Consider the following 25,222-nt stretch of genomic DNA (forward strand, 5'->3'; position numbering starts at 1 on the left):
GGTCCGGAAATGGTTCACAAGGATGATTCCCGGAACGAAAGGGTGATCATATGAAGAATATTTGATGGCTCTGGGTCTGTACTCACTGGAGTTTAGAAGGATGAGGGGAGATCTCATTGAAAGCTTTCTAATGTTGAAAGGCCTAGACAGAGTAGATGTAGAAAGGATATTTCCCATGGTGGGGGAGTCTAGGACAAGAGGGTCTAGAAGACCTCAAGATAGAGAGGTGTTCATTTAAAACAGAGATGCAGTGAAATTTCTTTAGAAGGAGGGTGGTGAATTTGTGGAATTTGTTACCACAGACAGCTGTGGAGACCAGGCTGTTGGGTGTAATTAAGGCAGAGATTAATAGGTTCTTGATTGGACACGACATCAAAGTGTACGGGTGAAGGCCAGGGATGTCCATCCATCTACTACACAGATAGTGCCTCCCAGCTTTCTGCGCTATACCCAGCACACTGCCTTCCAGCTCCCAAACTTCATCCCACTCAATTCTTGACCCTTTCACAGTGTACTGTACCCCACCCAGCTTCCCAAATTCAGCTTGTTTAAATCGGACACCTGGTGCCGTAACATTTGCAGTGACATGGCAGTGTCATGGCTGTCTCATGTTCCTTACCCAGAACATCCTCAGCATGTATTCGTCGTTAACGCAGGGAACACATTTCACTGTATACTTTCTGGTATATGTGAAACTCTAGTCTGCATCACATGCGAGTATCTGCAGGGGAGGTAATTTCAGAAGCCCTGTGCACCAGTTGCATGTAACCTGAGGTGACTGAAGTCACGTGTATACTTTCTGAAAGGGACCGGCTCATTGCTACAGCCACTGTTGCAACCATAGCCCCGTCCACAGACAGGAGATGGCTCCCTCCCACCAGCTGTTACTCCAAAATTCCCTGTAGGAGTGTTTGGCATCAGGAAAGAACACTGCATTCCCCGGAAAAGGGAGAGGAGGCGAGAAACAGTACAAGAAGTTTAATGACCTCACCCATAGGTTGTGTGAAAGTGGTGGATGCAGGTTCTATTTTAACATTTAAGAGAAATTTGGATAAGCACGTGGATGAGAGGGCAGGGCTACGATGGTGTTTAACAGCAACTTCTTCCAGCTCATCTGCAAAAACAGCTTAATTTCTACTTCTGATGTTTCTTTTTTCTTTTCAGTGCAGATGGGTTTCTGTTGGAGACGCTGACCTGGAGTTACTCAGTCTTCAGTTTTTTGCAGTGGTGGGACCAGCCCCCAGGGGCTCATGACCAGCCATTTTTCTAAATCCTAGGGACACGGAGTAGAAGATGAGGGTGTCGTCATGGTCATTCTTTGCTGCTGCTTGTGCATGGGACGGTGGAGTGGGGGGGCTTTGGGTTTCTAACATTTTTACCATCACACATTCTTTGGGGCACTCTCCTGTGTTTGTGGATGTCTGTGAAGAATAAAAAATTCAAGATGTATATTGTATACATTTCTCCAATATTAAATGGAATTATTGGAGGACTATGTTCCATGATGGGATTAGGCAGAATAACAGTTCTCCATGGACTAGATGGGCCAAAGGGCCTGGTTCAGCACTGTAGTGCTCTATGACTCTATACTCAGAATCAGACCCAGTTTCTTTATCACTGACATAGGTGGAGAAATTTGTGGATTTTTCAGCAGCAGATACAAAAATTACTATAATGACAAATTCTGATGTTTTTGATCCAAGATTCTTTCAGAAGTCAAGGAAGAGGCATAAAACATGGTGCTTCACAATTGTTTTATTAAGAGCTAATAGAACAAGGAAAATTGGAAATGGACAGTAGCAGGAATCTAAGAACAAAGAAGAAAGGAAAGAGAAAGATGGCAGACGAACGTGTTCAGCCCTTCTTAAACTGTAGATAAGAGACATTTATTCAAATTTGTAGTTAAGAGTTAACTAATCAGATAGCCCCTATTCAAATAATGCAATACCAAGGGGCCTCAAGAAGGAGACAGAGCCGTAACCACTAGGGGCACAGAGAACAATTGCATATACATGCTGTGACCACTAGGAAACATACTAACTAATTACAGTTACAGTATTTTAGTTACATAAAATACAAGCAGGCATAAATTGTTAAACTTCAAGGAAAGTAACAATTATACGGTGTAATCCAGCAATAATTTACAAAAATTAAATTAATAATGCATTAGACAAATAACAAGGTAGCAATAGCGAAAGCATTTCTGAGAAATCTATTCCACCCCCCCCCCCCCCGGCTGTTTCATACATTAACCACACCCTGCTGTCAAAAGCTAACAAAAATGCAAATCTCTGTTGATACTACAAACCCAGAATAAAAACAGGACATGCTGCAAATGTTCATTAGGTCAGACAGCATCAACAGTCCAACCTAATATCTAAATAACCTGCACAGTCATTGGCATGACTCATACACCCACTCACAGTGTGCTCATACTTCCTACAGGCTCACCACATCGTTTGGGCAGATGATCGCATCTTCACTCCAATTCTCCCTCATCCCACAGGCCCTGGTGGTTTACAAGGTACAGATGATTTAAACATCTCCCAATTATTTTCACTCACTCCTCGCTATTGCCCCGATCTTCTCAGTTTCACCATCCAGCAGTTGTGTCCATAGAATATAGAGGAGGCTCCCCAGTCTGACCCTCATGGCCACCTGCTCAGATAATGGAGCTCCATGGGGTGCCGAGAGAGGGTGGGCAGCAGGTGGAATACGAGACACCTGCAGTCCAAGAATGGAAAAGTCTACATAAAGTAATGAATACAGCCCAGATCATCACAGGAAAAGCTCTCCCCATCATTGAGCCCATCTACAAGGGACACTACCACAGGAAAGCAGCAACAAAGACCTTCACCATTCAGGCCATTCTCTCTTCTCATTACTATCACAGGGAAGGAGGAACAGCCTTAGGTCCTACACCACCAGATTAAGGAACGGTTATTACCCTTTAACCTTCAGGCTCCTGAACCAGCGTGGATAACATCACAAATCTCAATATTGAGCTGATTCCACAAACTATGGACTCTACAACTCATGTTCTCAATAGTATCTATTTATTTATTACTTGAGTTTTTGTGTGTATTTGTATATTTGTCTTCTTCTGCACATTGCCATTGCTTTTCATCAATCTTTGAGTGCAGTTTTTCATTGATTCTATTGTATTTCTTTGTATTATTAAGAATGTCTTCAAGAAAATTAATTTCAGTGTAGCATATGGCGACATATACATACTTTGATCATAAATTTACTTTGAACTGAAGGCTCTCCGAGGGACATACACGTACACCAGTTCTGGTTGTAAGTCTGAGGGGTGGAATCCAGTGCCCAGCTTACAGCTAATGTCACCCACAGTCTGCAGGAGGAATTCAATGGGTCAAGCAGCATCTGTGGGAGGAAAGGAATTGTTGACATTTGGAGTTAAGCACCCTATATTAGTTCCTTTCCTCCTACATACTTTACTCAACCTGCTGAGCTCCTCTAGCAAATTGTTTGTAGCTCCAGGTTACAGTGTCTGCAGTCTCCTGTACCTGCACATACTGTACGTCATGCCTGGAGAATTGTGGGAACATGGGCAAGTCCAGTCTTTAAGCCTTGCATATGGCTTGGCTACCCAGAGAGGAAACCGAGAGCAGCTCCATGCACCGGACACCTATTGGCTGAATATCTTCTTTCATTACAGATTACAGGATGGGCAGACTGCAGGCAACGAGAATCGGAATCAGAGTCAGGTTTATTATCACTGATATATGCCATGAAACTTGTTGTATTTCGGCAACAGTACAGCACACAACCTAAACATTATCTTAAGTTACGAAAATCAATAAATATTGTAAATGAGGAATGGTGAGATAGCATTCATGGACCATTCAGAAATCTGATGGCAGAAGGAAAGGAGCTGTTTCTAGCTGTTGAGTGTGGGTCTCTGATGGTGGTAATATGAAGAGGGCATGTCTCAGATGTTAATCGTCGATGCTGCCTTCTTGAGACATCGTCTTTTGAAGATGTCCCTGATGGTGGTGAGGATTGTGCCCATGATGGAGCTGATTGAACCTACGACCCTCTGAAGCCTCTTTCAATCCTGTGCAATGAAGCCTCCATACCAGGCAGTGACACAACCAGTCAGAATGCTCTCCGTGGTACATCTGTACACAGTTTGTTTCATACCCAATCTCCTCCGACTCCTCCTGCAGTAGAGCCACTGGTGCCGCAGCCAACTCTGGCCATTGATGCATGGACTGCTACCATGATACAGTCGGGATCTAGTGCCTTGTGGGCCCTCCAGACGACTATTGGTGGGTGATGCCCCAGCCCCAGAGGGTGACCCATAGAACCCGTAACTGCTCTTCTTTCGCACAGTGGTGCTCTTGACACTGCTATGGTGATATGGCCTCTGCTCGTGTGAAAAACTGCAGACTGAAGTTCAGATCACCTGAGCTTAGAGTTGAATGAAGTCACCATTCCAGCAGCTTGGCTGAAGCAGGAGGAGGGTAACTGCACAACACTAGCAGGACAGGGGAAGCACAAAAGTGAAAGGACAATGACGGGTGTTTCTTCTGCTGATTACACTTATCCCACTATTTGGTGAGTTGCTTTTGCTGGACTCAAATTTGCTTATGGCCTGGGTTCAAGGAGAGTGACAATGACATGGGAACTGAGGTTTGGGGTTACCACAACTGGCTGGGAGGCTGAATACTCTCCCTCTTCACACATTTATGTTATTTAGAGGCTATAGATCCCATCACACAGGACAGTGCCCTCTTCTCATTGATACCAACAAGGAGGAGGTACAGGAGCATGAAGATACACACTTAGAGTTTCAGGAACAGCTTCGTCTCTTTGCCATCAGATTTCTGAATGGACAATTAATCCATTAACATTTCTTTTTCCTCACTTTTTGCACTATTTATTTAATTTTTTAAATATATACTTATTGTAATATATAGTTCTTCTTCTTCTTCTTATTATTATTATTATATATTGCAGCTGCAAATCAAAGAATTTCACGACATATCTGAGGCTTTTTTCCCAGGGCTGAAGTAGTTGCTACGAGAGGACGCAGGTTTAAGGTGCTGGGGAGTAGGTACACAGGAGATGTCAGGGGTAAGTTTTTACTCAGAGAGCGGTGAGTGTGTGGAATGGGCTGCCGGCAACGGTGGTGGAGGCGGACACGATAGGGTCTTTTAAGAGTCTTTTAGATAGATACATGGAGCTTAGTAAAATAGAGGGCTATAGGTAACACGAGGAAATATGCAGATGCCGGAAATTCAAACAACAACACACACAAAATGCTGGTGGAACGCAGCAGGCCAGGCAGCATCGATAGGGAGAAGCACAGTTGACGTTTCGGGCTGAGACCTTTCCAAAGAGTCTCGGCCGGAAACGTCGACAGTGCTTCTCCCTATCGATGCTGCTTGGCCTGCTGTGTTCCACCAGCATTTTGTGTGTGGGGCTATAGGTAAGCCTAGTAATTTCTGAGATAGGGACATGTTCGACCCAACTTTGTGGGCCAAAGGGCCTGTATTGTGCTGTAGGGTTTCTATGTTTCTATATGCTGGTGATATTAAACCTGATTCTGAGATACAGCGTGGAACAGGACTTTCTGGCCCAACAAGCAGTGTCACCCCAGAACCCACCTATTTAACCCCAGCCTAATTACAGGACAATTTACCATGACCAGTTAACCTACCAACCAGTATGTCTTTGGACTGTGGGAGAAAAATGGAGCATCCATAGGAAAGCCACACGGTCACAGGGAGAATGGACAAACGATGCCCCTCATAATTTTATAAATCTCTATAAGGTTGGCTCTGAGCTTCCTGCATTACATTGCGAATAAACCAGGCCTGACCAGTCTCTCCATATAGCTACAGGTCTCCATTCTCAACAACTTCTTGGTGAATCTCTTCTGGACTATTGCTACCAAATTCTTCCTTAGTGTGGCAACCTGAACAGTACACGGTGTTCCAAGTGTGGCAGAGCCAAACCAATGTTCTGTACAGCTGCAAAATGACAGTCCAGATCTTGTACTCTTTGCCCTGACCTTTGAAGGAAAGCATACTAAATGCCTTTTGTCGCTATCTAATCAACTTCTGTCACCACTTTCAGGAAACTTTTGATTTATACCTCATAGTCCCTCTGTATACCGACACTCCCAGAGTCTCTGCCTCTTATTCTACATGTCGTAACAGATTTTAACTTCTTAAACTTCTCAGTAAGTTTATTATCAAAGTACACATACTTTACTATAAACAACCCAGAGATTCATGTTCTTGTGGTCATGCTAAAGAAATCCATAATAGAATAATAGCCACAATAGAATCAATGAACTTGGGCATCATCGGAGGTTGTGGGAGTTTGTGATGGTTCCTCCATGTTCTGACAGTTAAAGCGACCATAGAAGACGTTGATCTCATTTGGATGCCATGCCATACTGTCGCCGATGTCACTTGATTAAACTTTATAAGAGATAATAGTAATCAAGCCCTGCCACAATTTTCAAGCATCCTTCGTTCCTGAATTGCCACTTCACCCGTGAGATGGCTTTCCAGAGATCGTACCTGGACCTCTTGAAACTTTCTTGTTCACCAGACCTGATGTCTCTGATCTGGCTCTCAGCTGATTGCAGAGTGTGGTGAACTACATATACCTGTCTGGACACGCCCCTCTGCTGACTGCTCCTGTGGCTCCTCCCACAGACCACTGTATAAAGGCGATTGGAGGCCCTGCTCCTCCCTCAGTCTCCAGGACGTTGTGAGATGGTCTCTTGCTGCTGACAGTGCTTTCTTGGTCACCAGACCTGATGTCTCTGATCTGGCTCTCAGCTGATTGCAGAGCTCACGGTTCATCCAGGGCTTCTGACTGGGAAAGACTCCAGATGACTTTGTGGGGACACACGCGTCTACAACTGTTTTAAAGAAGCCCATGACAACCAGGGTGTATTCATTCAGATCCACCAGTCCACTGACTCGAAGCAATCCCACAGCTGCTCCTCTGCCTCCTGCAGGCACCTCTTTGTTCTCTGGAGCTTTCACCGTTAGCCTGTCTCTATGCAGGTAGGCAGGAGAAGGACAGCCAAGTGATCCAATTTACTAAAGTGTAGTCTGGAAAAGCTGCTTCTCCAAGCAAGCTGCTGTGTTAAGCCACAACTCTGGCCTCTCCTCAACAATATGAGGGACAAAACAGGACAAACTCCATCCCAGCTAATTACCACCTAATCAGTCTATTCTTACTTATAACAACACAACAGCAAACTAGGCTGGAAAGAGTGAAGAGCAGATATATGAAGATGTTGACAGGAGTAAAGGGACTTTGTTATGGAGAGAGGTTGATCAGGCTGAGAGTTCATGTATTGGAGTATAGGGGAATAATGGGTGACCTTATGAAGCCACATAAATCCTGAGGGGCTTAGATAGCCTGAGTGTGCACAGTCTTTTTTTCCCCAGGGTCAGGGAATCAAGAACTAGAGGGCATAGGTTCAAGGTGAGAGAGGAGATTTAATTGAATCCTGAGATGCAATATTTTCAGCCAGAGGGTGGTCCATGTAATAATATAATAGCACAACCTTGAGCAATGACAATAACTTTCTATTCTAATCACAAACAAGATTCTATTCTATTTTTCTATTCTTTTTTATTCTATATGAAATGAGCTGTCAATAGACAGAGATTGAGGCAGGTACATTAATAACATTTCAAAGATACCTTGCCAGTTTCAAGTTCCTGGGTTTCAAGATCTCTGAGGACCTAACCTGGTCCCAACATATTGTTGCAGTTATAAAGAAAGCAAGACAGCGACTATACTTTATTAGGAGTTTGAAGGTTTTTGGTATGTCAACAAATACACTCAAAAACTTCTATAGTTGTACAATGGAGAGCATTCTGACAGGCTGCATCACTGTCTGGTATGGAGGGGCTACTGCACATGACCAAAAGCAGCTGCAGAAGGTTGTAAATTTAGTCGGCTCCATCTCGGGTACTAGCCTACAATGTCCCCAGGACATCTTCAAGGGGCGGTGTCTCAGAAAGGCAGCATCCATTATTAAGGACCTCCAGCACCTAGGGCATGTCCTTTTCTCACTGTTACCATCAGGTAGGAGGTACAGAAACCTGAAGGCACACACTCAGTGATTCAGGAACAGCTTCTTCCCCTCTGCCATCTGATTCCTGAATGGACGTTGAACCCTTGAACACTACCTCACTTTTTTAATATATATTATATCTGTTTTTGCATGATTTTTAATCTATTCAAAATACAGATACCATTATTTATTTATTTATGTACCTGTCTATTTATTTATTCTATATTATGTTTTGCATTGAACTGCTGCTGCTAAGTTAACCAATTTCACGACACATGCCAGTGATAATAAACCAGATTCTGATTCTGATACATGGATAGGAATGGTTTAGAGCGGTATGGGTAAATGGGACCAATGTAAATGGGAGTCATGGTCAGCATGGCCAGTTGGGCTGAATGGCCTGCTTTCTTGCTTTCTGACTCTATGACTCCATGTGGGAACTGTTCTGGAGACTCTGGACTTCTGGAATCGGTGCATCTATATCGCCATTGCCAACTTCTTGCATGCTGATCGGAAGGTTCTGAGGAGTTATATGTTTTAGTTGCGTAGAGAGGAATCTTGGTTGGCATGGATTAGTGGGGCTGATGGGCTTGTTTCAGTGCTGTATGACTCTATGCTAATGGAAAATGTTACCAACATTAGTATGAAACAATACTTACTCACCAATGACCTGCTCACTGATGCTCAAATTGTGTTTGGTGGGAATTATGTGGATCCAGACATTATTGAAAGTTTGGTTCAAATACAAACAAAAGAACAACGTCCGAGAGGAATGCTCTTGATATCAAGACAGCATTTATATCAGCTTTGCATCAAGAAGTCCCAATAATATTGACAACAATGGTTATCAGTGGTTGGAGTCAAATCTTGCAAAAGCAAGGTGCTTGAAATAGGTTCAGATCAACTCTCTGAGCTCTGACATTTCACTGCTGGAGCTCTTCTGGGCAATACCTTAGATTCATGCTTCATATAAAGCTTTCCACCCTTGGTAATGTCAGAAGAGGTGGTGAAAATGTCATTGGTGGGTGATGTACAATCTTCAATTCTGTTTGCAAATCCTCAGGCAATGAAGGTGTCCATGCACAACATTTAGCTGTTACGTGGTGGGCCACAATGAATATAGAATTGAGTCAGGTTTTATAAACAAACATAAACATTTATTAAACTCTGCTCAACAAAAAAGAGAAGTAAGCAAACGACTAACTTAACCAGAAGTTAACTGCTATACGACAATTCAACAAATAGCCAAACTCTGGAATAGTTCTTAAAGTGGTAAATTCAAACACAGTCTTAAAGTGGTAAATTCGAAAGTCCAAGTGATTTATACAGTCATTAAGAAGAGACTTTCCCAAAGTGACGAGTTCTTTGATGAAGTGAAGTAACTGCTGATCAGAACCGAGTGATGCCTTTCCAAATTCACGACGAAGGAAATAAAATGGCTCAAAGGAACTGACCTTTTTATTCTGGAGGGTAGACACTGCACAAACCTTTCCTGACCCTGCAGGGGTTTATCTCAAATGCAGGCCATTATTCCTGAATGAGGATTCAATAAGGTCGATCCTTTCCAAAATCACTGAACTACACCAACTTTACTCAATCCTTTTGCCTCGGGTAATGCGGGAAATTTCTTCATTCTGTATACTAGACTGTAGAGATAAAGCAAAGGTGCGACAAACAAAACTGGCTGCATTTGGTGAAACTGCCGGCAACAACCTTTGCACTTTAAAATAGAAAGTAAAACTCCACTTTAAAAGGAAACTGCGTCATGAGACGAATACGCAGCAGAACAAATTAATGAACTAACTGTGTCACAACAGGAGTTTCCCCTTTATACCTGTTGGAACGTTCCATCACGTGATCTCACTCTGGCGGGAAAATTACATCACGTGACCTCACACTGCCGGGAAAATTACATCACTCCACCATCACAAGACAATTACATCATGCTCACCAGATACTCAATTACATCATGGTCATAAGACAGTCACAAGATACCCACAGGGTATGTAACACAGCTAAAAGGCAGCATGTAACTTTCACACTGTGTAAGTGCCACTTAATGGCTGTTTTCATCATGTGAGAGAGTACAACCACATGTTCTTGACTTTGAATGTCAACATCCTGGGACAGATTACCGTTTTCTTGAATCTGAAGGGTCATTTGCATTTCTACAACAGCAGAACAGAGGCCAGGGAGTCTGTTGGGATTTCCTAAAGCCTCTTCACCATTTACAGGGCTGGGTTCTGTGGTGAACTACATATACCTGTCCGGACATGCCCCCCAGCTGACTGCTCCTGTGGCTCCTCCCACAGACCGTGGCTCCTCCCACGGACCCCGGTATAAAGGCGATTGGAGACACAGACCCAGCCTCAGTCTCCAGGATGTAGTGTGGTGGTCACTTGCTGCTTGTTCTTTCTTCCAGACAATAAAAGCCTATATCTCACCTCTCGTCTCTGAGAGTTATTGATGGTGCATCAATTTTATTGGCTGGAAGTCTTAAAACATGGAGAGTATTTTACATCCGGAAAAATTGGACTTGGACCCTCAAGCTCCAGAAGCAGCTCTTGCCTTTGAACTCTGGCTTGCATGCTTCCAATCATGCTTGGAAGTGATTCCCGTGATTGAGCCTGCCACAATGCACAAAATCCTCCTTTCCAGGGTCAGTCCGAGGGTATTCTCCCTTATCAGGGACCTGCCGACCTACCAAGGGGCACTGGATGCCCTCAAAAGACAGTACCTGTGGCTGGTGAACACCATCTATGCAAGACATCGCCTAGCGACGCAGCAGCAGCAAACTGGCGAGTCGAGCGGGGAGTTTCTCCGAGCCCTACAGACACTCGTGCGGGCCTGCGACTGCAAGGGACTGATGGTGGAACACCATGCAGAGCTCCTGGTACGAGACACCTTCATTACGGGGATCAGGTCAGTGTACGTGTGCCAGCGGCTGCTGGAAAATGCCGATCTTACCTTACGCTCGGCGATCAAGACAGCTGACACGCTGGAGGCTGCTCTGCACAACACTGACGCGGTCCAGCTGCACGATCCCCCACTGGTTCCGTGGACACTGCAGACCCCACCACCTGCGAGCGAATCGACCTTGGCTGCTGCCAGTCGCGAGTCCATGAGCTCCCCAAAACCGACCACAGCTGCTGCCAGTCGCAAGTCCATGCAGTGTTATTTCTGTGGACTCAAAAAGCACCCCTGTAAAAGCTGCCCGGCCCGAGAAGCTACCTGCTCCAGCTGCGGAAAGAAGGGCCATTTCGCCAAGGTTTGTAAGTCTGAACCATGAGCGGGGTCGGACAGCGCCGCGTGTGAGGCATGGGGGCAGCCATCTTGGTCGCCGCCATCTTGCCTGCCCGCCTCGTGCAAGGCATGGGGGCGGCCATCTTTGTCAGCGCTACCTCGCCCCGCCCCTGACCCATGGGTGCTTACTGGGCACCAAGATGGCGATTCAACTCTGGCCTCCATAACCCTCGACCAAAGCGCCCCACACCAGCTTGCAAGGTCAATGATGGACATCCTGGTGGAGGAGCACAGGACTAGCTGCCTGTTTGACATGGGCAGCACTGAGAGTTTTATTTACCTGGACTCGTGACACAGCCGGTAAGCCAAAGGGTCACCATGGTTTCTGGGTCGCATTCCACAGACATCCGGGGGGGGGGGGGAGGGTTGTGTAACGACGTTGGTGGTGCAGGGCACAGAATATCGGAACTTTGCGCTACTGGTCATGCCTCAACTGTGTGCGCCTGTGCTATTGGGGCTGGACTTCCAGAGCCAGCTCAAAAGTGTGACTATGGCATATGACGGGCCCCTCCCACCACTCACTGTCAGGAATCCTCAGTTTTGTGGGGCTTCGTCATATACCCCGCTACTGACCACACACACACACCGACCCGCACATCCCACCCAGCACCATGCCAACAGCTGCACTACTGACACAACTTGCAGCCTCTCCACCCTCAAGATCCCTCCCCCACCGCTGTTCACCAACCTGACCCCCAAATGTAAGCCTGTGGCAACTAAAAGCAGGAGGTACAGCGCAGGGAACAGGGCCTTCATTCAGTCGGAGGTCCAGTGGCTTCTCAGGGAGGGGATCATTGAGCCAAGCACAAGTCCTTGGAGGGCCCAAGTGGTCGTTGTTCAGACCGGGCAGAAAAATAGGATGGTCGTGGGCTATAGGTTCACGCAGCTTGACGCATACCCCCTACCCCGCATCACGGATATGGTCAACCAGATAGCTCAGTACAAGGTGTACTCGACCATAGACCTGAAATCCGCTTATCACCAGCTCCCCATCCACCCAGAGGACCGCCCTCGAGGCGGGCAGCAGTCTCTATCACTTCCTGCGTGTCCCATATGGTGTCACAAATGGTGTCTCTGTTTTCCACAGATGGTGGACCAGTGCCAACTGAAGGCCACATTTCCCTATCTGGATAACATCACCATCTGTGGTCACGACTGGCCGGACACAACGCAAACCTCCAACAATTTTTCCAAGTGGCCGAAGCTCTGAACCTTACTTATAACAGGGACAAGTGTGTGTTTGGAACCACCCGACTCACTATCCTTGGGTGTGTCGTGGAGAACAGGGTCATTGGCCCTGACCCCGACCGTATGCGCCCCCTGTTGGAACTCCCTCTTCCCACCACCCTCCGAGACCTCAGACAGTGCCTGGGTTTCTTTTCCTATTACGCCCAATGGGTCCCTCATTACGCAGACAAGGCCCACCCCCTGGTCAAGTCTACCACTTTTCCCCTCTCTGCCGAGGCCCGTGCGGCCTTCTGCCACATTAAAGGGGACATTGCCAAAGCAATGATGCATGCGGTGGACGAGACCATTCCCTTCCAAGTAGAGAGTGAAGCCTCCGACTTCATGCTGGCTGCTACCCTCAATCAGGCAGGCAGGCCAGTGGCATTCTTCCCTCGTACCCTTCAAGGCCCTGAAATTCGGCACTCCGCGGTGGAGAAAGAAGCCCAGGCCATAGTGGAAGCTATTAGGCACTGGAGGCACTATCTCGCTGGCAAAAGGCTTACCTTGCTGACTGACCAGCGCTCAGTTGCGTTCATGTTCAGCAACCAACAGTGGGGCAAAATCAAAAATGATAAAATTTTGAGGTGGAGAATAGAACTCTCCACCTACCACTATGACATCCTGTACCGGCCTGGAAGGCTCAATGAGCACCCTGATGCCCTATCCCGGGGAGCGTGTGCCAGTGCACAGCTCGACCAGCTATACGCCCTCCATGCAGATCTTTGTCACCCAGAGGTCACCCGATTTTACCATTTCGTGAAAGCCCGGAACCTGCCATACTCCCTTGAGGAAATCAGGATGATGACCAGGGACTGCCAAGTCTGCGCTGAGTGCAAACTGCACTTCTACTGTCCTGACAAGACACAACTTATCAAGGCCACCCACCCCTTTGAGCGACTGAGTGTTGACTTTAAGGGCCCCCTTCCCTCCACCGATCGCAATGTCTACTTTCTCAACACTATCGATGAGTACTCGTGGTTCCCCTTTGCCATCCCCTGCCCCGATACCACTGCCACATCCGTCATAAAAGCCCTGCGCCAGCTCTTCACTCTGTTCGGATATCCCTGCTATATCCACAGTGATAGAGGGTCCTCCTTTATGAGTGACGAGCTGCGCCAGTATCTGCTGGCTAGGGGATTGCTACTAGTAGGACCACGAGCTATAATCCCCTGGGGAATGGACAGGTGGAGAGGGAGAATGCCACAGTGTGGAAGGCCACACTTTTAGCCCTTAGGTCAAAGGGGTTGCCGGTCTCTCACTGGCAGGAGGTCCTCCCGAGGCGCTCCACTCCATCCGCTCTCTGTTATGTACGTCCACCAATGCCACCTCTCATGAGTGCCTCTTTTCTTTTCCCAGGAAGTCTGCCACTGAGACCACCCTACCAGCTTGGCTGACATCCCCAGGGCCAGTGCTGCTCCGGAAACATGCGAGGAGCAATAAATAAAGGATAAATAAATAAATAAAGCAATAAAGGAGCTGGTCGAGAGGGTTCACCTTCTACATGCGAATACCCAGTATGTTTACATGGTCTTACCTGATGGGCGGGAGGACACAGTCTCCGTCGGCGACCTGGCGCCCGCAGGAGCAGCAGACCACTACCCCGAACACTCCACGGTGACTATGAACCCTGTACCCGAGGAGACACCAGGCACACCAAGCCCCACACAGACTCCTCACGACACTCCCATACCAGGCGCCGCGCACACGCATGAGGGATCACTGATGCCTAGTGGGCTGACACCTCCAGTCAGGCCGGAACCAGCACAACCACCGTCTCCGGTGGAATCACCACCGGCACCTGTGCAATCACAGCCGGTGCTACGTAGATCGCAGTGACAGATTCGACCACCTGATAGACTTAACCTGTAAATATACGTAAGAAATTTCGCCCCTTGGGGACTCTCTTTTAAAACAAAAGGGGGGGTGAATGTGGTGAACTACATATACTTGTCTGGAGACGCCCCCCCCCCCCCACCGCTGACTGCTCCTGTGGCTCCTCCCACGGACCCCTGTATAAAGGCGATTGGAGGCACAGACCCAGCCTCAGTCTCCAGGATGTTGTGTGGTGGTCACTTGCTGCTTGTTCTTTCTTCTAGACAATAAAAGCCTATATCTCGCCTCACGTCTCCGAGAGTTATTGATGGTGCAGCAGGTTCACTCCCCAGCTGGCTTGGCCGAACAGTAATCCAACACTGGTTAGGAACTTGACAGCAACCAGGACAAATTGCTCTTTGATTGTTTGTCCATCTTTGTGTGTGTTGTTTCATTGATTCTATTGTGTTTCTTTCTATCTACAATGAATACATCAAAATGAATCTCTGGGTGATGTGTACATACTTTGATAATAAATTTACTTAGAACTTTGAAATCACCACACTTGTTTGGCACCTTCTGCAAAGCCTTAAGTATTCAGTAACCTTCACCATTTTCTCATTCTAGCCATAGTGGGTAAGCACTGTAGCAACTTGCTCTTTAATAACACAACCCAAATCCATGACCTGTAGTTCTAAAATGATGAGGGCACCAGGTGTGAGGGAAGACTACAACTCCATGCTCTCTTTCCTGTTGTACAGCCCCCTGACTTGGAAGTTGTCACTCCATGTAAAGTAATGCATATCGTTGGAGCACCATCTTCCAAGTGAGACTTCAAGTGTAGAGTCCAGAAGTATCCATGAGGGCCCAGATCACTAGGGTCTCAAGACCATAAGTCCATAGATATAGGAGCTGAATTAGAACATTTGGTCCATCAAGTCTGCTCCAATATTTCATCATGGCTGATCCATTTCAATCTCCTGCCTCCTCCTCGTATCCCTTAATGGCCCTGACTAATCAAGAAACTATCAACCTCTGCCATAAATATACCCAATGATCTGGCCTCCACGGCTGCCTCCGGCAACAAATTCCACAGATTCACCACTCTCTGGCTTAAGAAATTCCTTCTCATCTCCATTCTAAATGAACGACCCTCAATTCTGAGTCTGTGTCCTTTGGTCTTAGACTCCCCCCACCATAGGAAACTTCCTCTCTACATTTACTCTATCCAAGCCTTTCAACATTGGATAGGTTTCAACGAGATTCCCCCCTCGTTCTTCTGAATTCTGGTGAGTACAGGCCCAGAAACATCAAATGCTCCTCATGTGATAAGACTTTCAATCCCAGAATCATTTTCGTGAACCTCCTCTGAACCCTCTTCAAGGTCAGCACATTCTTTCTTAGGTAAAGGGCTCAAACCGGTCACAATACTCCAAGAGAGGCCTCAGCAGTGCCTGTTGAAGCCTCAACATGACATCATTGCTTTTATATTCTAGTCCTCTCAAAATTAATGATAACATTGCATTTGCCTTCCTCACCACCGACTTAGCCTGCAAATTAATCTTTGGGGAATCCTGCACGAGGACTCACAAAAAACCTCAGATTCTTGAATTTTCTCTCCACTTAGAAAATAGTCTATTGTAGCAGTGTGCTACATGCAGCGCTAAAATTATGACACGGAGTCGGTAACTGTTGTCGAAGGAAAAACTTTATTCGCAATCCTCAGCCTCACTTTTAAGCCTCCCTCAACTTGCCCCCCATGGCGCAGAGGCTCCATAGCTCTGTGCTCGCAAACCCCCGTAGGCTGTCTAATTGTGAGCCGGTTCGGATGTGCCAGGAAATGGGTCGCCACACTATGCTTTTACTTCTACTGTCAAAGTGCATGACCACACACTTCATGGCACTGTATTCCATCTGCCTCTTCCTTGCCCATTCTCCTAAAAAGTCTAATCTGTCCAAATCCTTCTGTAGCCTCTCTGCTTCTTCAAAACTACTTGCCCCTCCACCTATCTTCATATTGTCCACAATCTTGGCCACAAAGGCATCAATTCTGTCATCCAAATCATTGACATATAACAATGTGTCCCAATACAGACCCCTGTGGAACACCACTAGTCACGAGCCGCCAACCAGATAAGACTTCCTTTATTCCCATTCTTTGCCTCCTGTTAAGCGGAGGTCAGTACAAGTCTGTAAGTGTTAGAGCCAATGGTCAAACCTATGACCAGCGTGCTGGGGTGGACTCCAACATTACAGGCCCAAAGTCTATGAGATTGAGAATCTGGGGACGAGTACTCAAGGCGTGAAGATGGCCTATCCTGGGCATGGAGGAGTGTGTGTGTGTGTGTGTGTGTGTGTGTGTGTGTGTGTGTGTGTGTGTGTGTGTGTGTGTGTGTGTGTGTGTGTGTGTGTGTGTGTGTGTGTGTGTGTGTGTGTGTGTGTGTGTGTGTGTTTAGAACTGGATGGGTGGGAGGGATGAGAAAAGGGCTCATTTTGTTGTTGTTGCTGCTTGTGTCATTCTGTGGAAAATTGTGGGCATGCTATGCTGGTGCTGGAATGTGTGGTGACTCTTGCAGACTGCCCCTGGTATATCCGGTTGTTAATAACGCATTTCACTCTATGTTTTGATAGACATGTGATAAATAAAGCTGAATCTCAATCCGTTATTGCTAGTTTAAAACTTGGAACTATCCACCCAACAACAGAGTAGCTGTGTCCAGGACCATGTTTCATCACCACCCTCACAAAGGTGACAGCTGTTGACCTTGTGAGCAATGCTCAGGATCTTTGACCTTGCTCTCTCTGTCAGAGAAGGTGTGAAGAACCAGCTTTACAAGAGTTATCCAAACATAATCAATCAGAGGTTCACCCTGACAACCAAGCTCAGAGGGAAGGAGAACAGAAAAATCCACATCTTGAAGAAACTTTTCCCCAATTGGTAGTTATGCGTAAAGATGGAAAACATACAGGGCAGGCACGAGGAAATCTGCAGATGCTGGAAATTCAAGCACTACACACAAAGTGCTGGTGGAACACAGCAGGCCAGGCAGCATCTATAAGGAGAAGTGCTGTCGACGTTTCAGGCCGAGACCCTTCATCAGGACTAACTGAAAGGAAAGATAGTAAGAGATAGTAAGGGTGTGCTCTGTGCCTGCTCCATGTCCAAAATATGTGCAATGGTACAAAATGATTTATGTCTCATGCATTAAGTGCAAAACATTAACACTCCCCAATGGATATGACAGTCAAATAGTTAATTCAGAAGTACGTTAATGCAGTGTGGAACCACGGCTGAGAAACAGACTATGAACATTAACACAGAGGATTCATATGACAATCATTTGACAGAATTAATTTGTTTACCATAATTGGTCACATATGATCACATGGTAGTTCTGAATTCATATCATTTGTTCTCACCTAAATTGGCAGTACCTTTATCTGTTCACGCTGCTAGTTAATAAACTCCACAAGAAATAAGAATTCTGTGCATGCGCACACACGTGTATGTGTGTGTGTGTGTGTGTGTGTGTGGTATAATTATTTAGAAATCGGTTTTACCTTTTCGTGGTGTCGGTATCTAACCCAGAAAGATCAGGGTTGTTGGAGGGAGGGCTGGATCAGTCGGGGAGAATCTTGTGATCATTTTGCTTCTGGTCATGGACAAACAGGCCTTTCATGAGTCTAGGCAGCAGGCAGTCAGTGTTCTGCCAAAGCCTATTGTTTGCCCCTCCTAGGGTTACATCTTTGCCTGTGTGTCCTTGGAGAGGGAGCATGTGGTATCCTTAGATGCCCAGGGGCTTTCTGGGAGCAGTAGGCACCACAGGGTCTCGAGTGTGCTCTGGACAGAGATGATTTTGTTGTAATTTAAAGCTTTTGCTAATAAATAGCGTGAATTGTGGAATACTGTGGAAATGTAATAATGTGATGCTGTAACCACGGAATAAACCTCCTTTGGAAAAGAGAATAAAAAGTAAGGGAACTGGCCACAGGAAAGTGTGCAGCATGGCTGGTGGAGTTTGCATGAATTAGCTGCATTACGTTGCAGCAATGCAGTTGGCATGCAACCAGGTTGAATGTCATTTGTGGCCACCTTGTTCCGGCATGCCAACGGCAGACCATCTTCCCACTGCAGCTGAACAGTAGCAGGGCACAGTATTGCTGTGTGAGGAAGGGGAGGCCATGAGGTATCGGCAGCGCCTTAGGGATACAAAGAGGGATCTAAGCATGGTGACTACTGAGGCTCAAGCCAGTGCTGAGGCCTACTGTTCCAGCTCAGACAGAAAGCATCAAGATCACTCTCCGTTCCAGGAAGCCTCTACATCCTGTAGGTGGAGGATGGGAAGCGCTGGCTGAAAAGTGTCATTGTGAGGAGTCTGTCCTTTCTCCACATGGGTTTCCTGCCCAGATGCACAGTTTTGGTTAGTGAGTTGTGGGCACACTATGTGATGCTGGAACTATGGCAACACTTGAGGGGTAACCCCAGCACATCCTCGGACCGCGTTGGTCATTGATGCAAATGGCGCATTTCACTGTAGGTTTGATGCACATGTGACAAATAAAGCTAATCTTTAACCTGCTTCACAGCTCCAGTGACCCGGTTACGACCCTGACCTCTGGTGCTGTCTGTGTGGAGTTTGTATGGCTTCCTGGTAGCAGCACGGATTTCCTCTCGATGCTCCAGTTTCAGCGCACTTTCCACACGTAGACTGGCAGGCGAATGGTGTATTGCCTTTCATCTGTCGGAGCAGGGAGTTGGTTAGAATATGGGGAGAAAGCAATCGGGCAATGGGTGTGTTCTGTGAGCCACAGAGACTTACTGGGCCAAAAGGCCTCCTTCTATGCCAAATGGGAATGTGGTAATTCCACATCAGACTGCAAGACCCTGCAGAGGAAAGTAAAAGCTGACGAGAGCATCATCGGAGACTCCCTTCCCCGTATTGTGACACTTACTGGGGGTATTGCAGATGAAGGGCATTGTTGAGGATCCCTACCACCCATCCCACAATATCTTTGGCCCACTACAGTCAGGACTAGGACTGCCAGACTGGGTAACAGCTTCTTCGCTTGGGCTGTGACAGTATTGAACACCACCGAGGTCTCATCACCAGAATGGAGAGCTGTTTACTCTTTAATGTTTACCTGTCCTGTGCTTTACTACACGTATTTTGAATTCTATCTTATTAACTTATTTATAGTATGATATTTTGGTTTATGCACTAATTGTGTGATATATGTTCTGTGGGTGCACCATGATCCAGAGGAAAATTGTTTTGTTTGGGTATATATAAGAACGGTCAGATGACAATAAACTTGAATTTGAACTTGAACTTGTATTCTGACCGTGAGGCTTTCAGGAGGAGACTCTTGTGGATGCTCACTGTGGCAGTTGTCAGTCTGAATGCAGCTGCTGACGAGGAGTGTAGAGATTTCATCTTCTTCCTCCCTCTCACCATCAACTCCACTGGGAAGCCAGTCTAAGGCAGCTAGTGGCTCCAGGAGCATCTCCATGTCCTCCCACAGAGCAGAAGGAGATCAACATTGTCCACGAAAACCTCGCATTTCTCCGCACTGAACGCCACTTGCCATTTCTTGGCCCACTTCCAGACAACCTGTAGTTTCCAATAGTTATCCACCTCAGGGTGGCAGGCCAAAGCCAACTCACTTAATGAAAGAACCTCTCCTGGGTGAAAGGCAGCAGAATGCAACCACACAGATTGGGGTACAGGCTGTCGATATGGGTGGGCGCCAACATTACTCTCAAACCACTTGCGATGATCATCACAAGAAGTCACTAGGGCTTAAACCTGAAAGGAACATAGTGAGAAGTTTTCATTGTATTGTACACAACTCATGAGGTGGTGATGAAGACTGATACATTATTGACATTTAAGGGACTCAGGCACATGGATGAAAAAAATGGAGGGTCATAGGCTATGTAGGAGGGGAGTTTTAGATTGATCTTAGAGTCGGTTAAAAGAGGAACTCAACATTGTGAGTTGATGAGCCTTCACTGTGCTATAATGTTCTGTGTTTTATTTTCCTGTGAGTCATGAGTTCCATTCCTTATTGGATATGTACAACCTTTCATAGTGCAGAGCTATCAGTGATCATGCTTTGAAAGGAAGCCAATGACATTTTACTGGGACTTGGATTCCAGAGAGTGACATGAAGTGGACATGGACTAGTGTGATTCCTGTACTTGGGTTCCCCACCGCCACGATGAGCATCACTGACCCCCTGCCCACCTGCTGCATTTGCAGACTTGGCTGATCTGAAGGAGCAGGAGAGAGGCATCAAGAAATGGGAGCAGCTGACAACTGGTAAATGAACAAAGAGCACTTTACCTCTTGTCAAATGACAACAGAATAATCACTCCAAACCATCCTCTGTGCACAACCTACTGGAGGAGATAAACAGTTAATAGTTTCACAAAGGATCTGGAGGAACTCAGCAGGTCAGGCAGCATCGGTGGAGGGAAGTAGAATATAGATGTTTCAGGTTGAGACTCTTCATCTGGGCTGGAAAGAACGAAGGGAGGTAGCTAGTATAAAGAGATGGGGCAAAGGGGTAGTTCGAGAGCTGTCAGGTGATAGGTGGATCCAGGTGAGAGGGGGTGATAGGTAGGTGAGGGAGGGGGAGAGTGGGAATGTCAGAATCTGAGAGGTGATAGGTGGAAGTGACAAAAGGCTGTAGAGTGTGGAATCTGATAGGAGAGGATAGTGGAGTATGGAATAGGAATGGGGGTAGCTGGGGAGGAGAACCGGTAGGAGCAATGTGTGGGTGATGGGCAGAAGTTGGAGAAATCAATGTTCTTGCTGTTAGGTTGGACACTGCCAAGGTGGAATATAAGATGTTTCTCCTATAATATGTGCCTGGCCTTAACTTAGCAGTAGAAGAGGCTGTGGACAGATTTGTCAGTGTGGGAATGGGAAGTGGAATTGAAAGATCTGGCCACTGGGAGATCTCGCCTGGTATAATGGATAGAACAAAGATATTTGATAAAATAGACCTACAATCAAAGGACTATAGGAGGAATGGAGACAGGTTACATCCTATTGACATCAATGGATCTGGGGTTGAGTGGGTGAACAGCTTTATGTTCCTCAGCATCCACATCACCGAGGACCTCACGTGGTCTGTACATACCGGCTGTGCGGTGTAAAAAGCACGGTTCAGACGGTTGAAGAAGTTTGGCATGAATCCCCAAATCCTAAGGATCTTCTGCAGGAGCACAACTGAGAGCATCCTGCCTGGCTGCATTACTACCTGGTATGGGAACTGTACCTCCCAGAGCAGGACTCTGCAGAGAGTTGTGCGGACAGCCCAGTGCATCTGTAATTGTGAATTTCCCGCATTTCAGGACATTTACAAAGAGTTGTGTGTAAAAAGGATCATTGGGGACCCGAGTCACCCCAACCATGATCTATTCCAGCTGCTACCATCCAGGAAACGGTACTGCAGCGTAAAAGCCAGGACCAACAGGCTCCAGGACAGCTTCTTCCACCAGGCCATCAGAATGAGTAATTGATGCTGATACAATTGTATTTCTCTGTTACATGTATTTATTTATTACAAATTACTATAAATCGTAAATTGCACATTTAGACAGAGAAGTAACATAAAGATTTTTACTCATGTATATGAAGGATGTAAGTAATAACGTCAATTCAACCTGCATTGGGTCTCACCATTACAGAGGAGGCTGCACTGGGAGCATTGGATATAACAAGTGGCACACCAATGGATTCACACGTGAAGCCTGTCTCATCTGGTAGAACTGCTTGGGACTCTGAATGATGGTGATGGAGGATGTGTGAGGGCTTGGTGTAGTTGTGGGGATAATTGCCAGGAGGGGCATTGGTAGGGAAGGAATACTAAACAAGGGAGTCACGGGGAGATGCAACCCCTCGGAAGCTGGGGGTAATTATGCCTTCAGATGGGAGATGGCAAATTTGCAGGGGATGATACATTGGGCATGTGGGCTGGAGGGTTGGTAGGCGAGTTCCAGGGGAACCCTATCCCTATTACCTATGTCTGGGGGTAGATAGGGTGCAGGCAGACATATAGGAAATAGAGGAGATACAGGTGAGGGCTCCATTGATATTCGGAAGAAAGGAGGACGTCTCAGATGTCTTGGAGTGTAAGGCCTCATAGCGAGAACAAGTATGTTGGAATGGCCTGGCAGGGAGAGAATAATGAAGAAAACAGAACAATGTTGGATCCTGGTCCAAAGGTTCAGAAGTCAAGAATGAGGCATAAGCATATTGCTTATGCATGATTTATTAATGATGATAACTTTATTAAGTTTTAGAACAGCAGGAAACAAACAAGGAAAAGAAGCTGATAGAACAAAGGAAAGATGAAGGAAGAAGCAATTGTTTTCTCATGCTAGAGATAACATAAATTCCAGTGATAATACTTAACTTATAACATAACCAGACTGAAGTGACGTGACACCTGCTACTGAAAACAAGAAGTTTCTAGCAAGCATAGGGAAGTTAAACTACAAGAAATACACAAGGAAAATTGTGATTCTGCACCCTAATCCAACAGCAGCTGTGGGAAATAGGAACAGATTGACAAAGGAAAGGAAGCAGCAAGGGGGAGTTTTGCATGGGGTGGGGTGCAGTGACAGAGGAAGCTGCAACAACAGCGGCAGAGTTGCAGGCAGGGGAGTGAGGAATTCCCGAGGATGCTTGTTAAAAAATTATTCTTGAAGGTATTTCATAAAATTCTTTATAGGAGACTCCCAGTTTCTGTAACTGATGAAAACTGATGGAAGTAAGACTGGGAGAGCAGGGACACAAGAGTAAGGATAATGAGATGGCTGTCATTGCTGGGATATTGATGCACCATCAATAACTCTCTCTGAGACATGAAGTCGAGATATCGGCTTTTATTGACTGGAAGAAGGAACAAGCAGTGGTTGACCACCACACTACATCCTGGAGACTGAGAGGCCGGGCTCAGACCTCGATTGCCTTTATACCGGGGTCTGTGGGAGGAGCAGGGGCCGTGTCCAGACAGGTATATGTAGTTCACCACAGATATCATCAGAGCTGTTGTTCCAGGATCTACAATGGGGCTGTTATTGTTTTCACAATGTATAAATTATGTAGACAATGTGATAGTGCGATCACAACAACTTGGAGCTGAATGCTCTCAAAACCGTGGAGAATGCATATTGACTTCAGGGGAAATGGGGCTCCTCTCCACTCATCATCAACAACTTTATAGCATTGCTGTAACATATAGGTTCCTGGGCATCTTTATTTCACAGGACCTCATGTGGGCGAATCATATCACCTTTATTGACAAAAAGGAGGCAGTTAGTAAAACTCCATCTTCCCCAGAACATTCTGGTGCAATTCTGCACTGCCATTATATAGAGGGTCCTCACACCAGTCATTACTGCCTGGTTTGGTGCAACACGCACCACAATATACAAAAACTGTGATGATCTGTCTGGTCAGCAGAACAGGTCATTGGCTGCAGTCTCCCAGCATTTCAAGACCTGTAGTCCTGATGAAGGTTTTCGACCCGAAACATTGACTGCTTCTTTCAACGGATGCTGCCCGACCTACTGAGTTCATCCAGCTGTTTGTATGTATTGCAGGACCTGTATGTGTCCAGGACAAAGAAGTGGGCAGGGAGAATCACTGTGAACACTACCTACCCTACAAACTGCCTTTTCCAAAAGCTCCCTTCTGTAAAGTGCTACAGGGCTATTGAAACAAAAACTTCACAGTAACTTAAAAGTTTCTTCCCACAAGCAGTTAATCTGATTAACCATTCTAGTTAGACCCACCCCCACTTCCCTCTATCTATTACCTGAGTCACTCCATTGTAAACACTTTAAACCACTTTTTATAATGCTGTTTACATTGTATATACATGCTGGTATTTATGTATTTATGCACATTTTATTACATATCCGTCTTTTAACCTCTAAGTTCTTTACAATTCTTTATTCTTTTTAATTGTTGAATGTTGTTTTATTTTGCAAGTCACACCAGACCAACACATATAAAGTTGAGCAACCACACAAAATGCTGGTGGAACGCAGCAAGCCAGGCAGCACCTATAGGGAGAAGCGCTGTCGACGTTTCAGGCCGAGACCTTTCCACAGCGCTTCTCCCTATAGATGCTGCCTGGCCTGCTGTGTTCCACCAGCATTTTCTGTGTGTGTTGCTTGAATTTCCAGCATCTGCAGATTCCCTCGTGTTTGACATAAAAAGTTGATCCTTTATAGAAATCCTTCTATCCAAGATTGCCCATGGCACAAAAATCAGTGGTATGGTAAGCAATGTAGACTAACACATTATAATATAAAGACATACTAATGTAAAGAGACAAAATTAGGCAAAGAGACAAAAACTAAAAGGTTTTGAATGAATCATTGAAAAATACGATGCCATTCACTTGAGATAGAATATAACTTTTATTTTAACAGTAGCCTTAAACACTCCATTAAAATCTCATGGGCAATTACAAAGTTCCAAGCAGCTTACAGAATATTGGAAAGAACCAGAATAGGACAAAGCTTTGACTAGAAGCACCATCACCCCTTCAAGGCACCACAACGTAGGTAGATCTTGGCTGTTTGTTGCGTCTAGTACTATGGGATATAGCTTAAACATTGATCCAAACTGTTGAGAATTGAAATTAGGAATTGCAACAAATGTAGGTAAGCTTCCTCAAACTGCAGTTGGTGCAAGGGTCCAGGATGTCTCCGAGCAGTTGCAGGATGCTCTTGAAGGGGAGGGTGAGCAGCCAGAGGTTGTAGTACATGTTGGT

The sequence above is a fragment of the Hypanus sabinus genome, chromosome 13, assembly GCF_030144855.1.
Source record: "Hypanus sabinus isolate sHypSab1 chromosome 13, sHypSab1.hap1, whole genome shotgun sequence".
NCBI classification, from domain to species: domain Eukaryota; kingdom Metazoa; phylum Chordata; class Chondrichthyes; order Myliobatiformes; family Dasyatidae; genus Hypanus; species Hypanus sabinus.